The 2,500-nt window shown below is 35.0% G+C and overlaps 2 non-coding genes across 2 annotated transcripts in view; both read right to left on the minus strand.

Annotated features, from left to right (window-relative positions):
• The window catches only part of TRNAS-AGA (transfer RNA serine (anticodon AGA)), a 90-nt gene extending 64 nt beyond the window's left edge, over nucleotides 1-26 (minus strand). The window contains exon 1 of the tRNA in view: nucleotides 1-26. This exon is cut by the window's left edge and continues 64 nt beyond it. This is a non-coding gene — a tRNA (tRNA-Ser).
• Nucleotides 27-1,298: 1,272 nt separating this feature from the next.
• Nucleotides 1,299-1,380, minus strand: TRNAS-AGA (transfer RNA serine (anticodon AGA)). Its single transcript has one exon. It is a non-coding gene; the product is annotated as a tRNA-Ser (tRNA).
• Between the last annotated feature and the right edge of the window lie 1,120 nt (nucleotides 1,381-2,500).

Consider the following 2,500-nt stretch of genomic DNA (forward strand, 5'->3'; position numbering starts at 1 on the left):
CGCCTTAACCACTCGGCCATGACTACCTCTCATTCAATGTGATGTTTCACAAAAGTTTCTCTATGGGTTGCGCTACTTCATTTCAGGCTGTGAGGATGACTGAAGTAATATTGTATCAGAGATGATTTCCATGGGAAGTTAATCCTGACCACAGTGACCTGCGTTAATGATTTTTAAAATATAACTTGGAGAATGCTTTATACTTGGTATAGTTTTGGGTTTGTAAAATGTCAGTACTGACATCTAAGTTTATCAAAAGCGTCATCCGTTGAGCCGGAATTGAACCAGCGACCTAAGGATTTCTGTACCAATCTCCTCTACAGTCCTCCGCTCTACAAGCTGAGCTATCGAAGGATTCCATGTTCACACAACTGTGATATTACGTGCTATTAAAATGATTGAGTGTTAATTTTAAACATTATCAACTTTCCAAGCAAAATGAAAAATGATTTGACTACACAAAAGAGATTCAACTACTTATTCCTGTGTTGCTTTATCACACAAATTGTCATGTTTAATCATTTGGAAAATATCACTAATAGTTTGACTTATATTTGTGCAATTACTATCAACTGGCTACAGAGCTAGTTTGGAAAGCACTTTCCATAGATTTTTTAGTGTAGCCAAACTTACATCAAGATTAGAGATGCTTGAGCCTATCAAACCTTCTACACTCTTTTAAATTTTGCTTGTTTTGTAAACTAATCAAGTGTTCCAGGAATGATGGGGATATTCCATTGTTTGTTCTGATTTGACAATTCATTTTGGACAATGAGCGGCCCTTTTGAGCTAGTGAAGATAATTGTGCTACATGAAAGTATGCACAGACAATTATTTTTCTTTTTTTGCATTAAAGCACAATTTTTAATAATTGTGCTTTTTCTTTTTTTGCATAAAGCACAATTTTTAATAAAGTAGAGGTTAATGATATAATAATTAGCACTGAAAGTCATCTGACACGATTTGAAAGTAAAATGTTGTGCATTGAAAGTAACCAAAGCTCTTTTTACTTTGAGTGGACATCATTTTCTTTCAAATGAATTTGATATTTTGCTAAATGTACAAAACTTTCTTACAAATTTGACATTCAAAATGCATTTGTAATTAATAAATGCTACTTAGTATGGCTGCTGAGATTCCTGGGCTCAGTCTCAAGTAGAGGAGGAGAATGACGGATTGAGAAAGAGAGAACAGGCAGGCATCCTAAAGATTTTGATGTGCCAGTTCCTGACTCACCCTGAGCAACATTGGTTTCAAGCTTTTAGTAAATTTTCTGAAAAATGAAACAACCATGCGGTCGTAGTCGGCAGGATTTGAACCTGCGCGGGGAGACCGCAATGGATTTCTAGTCCATCGCCTTAACCACTCGGCCACGACTACCTCTCATTCAATGTGATGTTTTCACAAAAGTTTCTCTATGGGTTGAGCTACTTCATTTCAGGCTGTGAGGAAGACTGAAGTAATATTGTATCAGAGATGATTTCCATGGGAAGTTAATCCTGACCACAGTGACCTGCGTTAATGATTTTTAAAATATAACTTGGAGAATGCTTTATACTTGGTATAGTTTTGGGTTTGTAAAATGTCAGTACTGACATCTAAGTTTATCAAAAGCGTCATCCTTTGATCCGGAATTGAACCAGCAACCTAAGGATTTCTGTACCAATCTCCTCTACAGTACTCCGCTCTACCAGCTGAGCTATCGAAGGATTCCATGATCATACAGCTGTGATATTACGTGCTATTAAAATGATTGAGTGTTAATTTTAAACATTATCAACTTTCCAAGCAAAATGAAAAATGATTTGACAACACAAAAGAGATTCAACTACTTATTCCTGTGTTGCTTTATCACACAAATTGTCATGTTTAATCATTTGGAAAATATCACTAATAGTTTGACTTATATTTGTGAAATTACTATCAACTGGCTACAGAGCTAGTTTGGAAAGCACTTTCAATAGATTTTTTAGTGCAGCCAAACTTACATCAAGATTAGAGATGCTTGAGCCTATCAAACCTTCTACACTCTTTTAAATTTTGCTTGTTTTGTAAACTAATCAAGTGTTCCAGGAATGATGGGGATATTCCATTGTTTGTTCTGATTTGACAATTCATTTTGGACAATGAGCGGCCCTTTTGAGCTAGTGAAGATAATTGTGCTACATGAGAGTATGCACAGACAATTATTTTTCTTTTTTTGCATTAAAGCACAATTTTTAATAAAGGAGAGGTTAATGATATAATAATTAGCACTGAATGTCATCTGACACAATTTGAAAGTAAAATGTTGTGCATTGAAAGTAACCAAAGCTGTTTTTACTTTGAGTGGACATCATTTTCTTTCAAATGAATTTGATATTTTGCTAAATGTACAAAACTTTCTTACAGATTTGACATTGAAAATGCATTTGTAATTAATAAATGCTACTTAGTATGGCTGCTGAGATTCCTGGGCTCAGTCTCAAGTAGAGGAGGAGAATGACGGATAGAGAAAGAG

This window comes from Pseudophryne corroboree, assembly GCF_028390025.1.
Source record: "Pseudophryne corroboree isolate aPseCor3 chromosome 4 unlocalized genomic scaffold, aPseCor3.hap2 SUPER_4_unloc_1, whole genome shotgun sequence".
NCBI classification, from domain to species: domain Eukaryota; kingdom Metazoa; phylum Chordata; class Amphibia; order Anura; family Myobatrachidae; genus Pseudophryne; species Pseudophryne corroboree.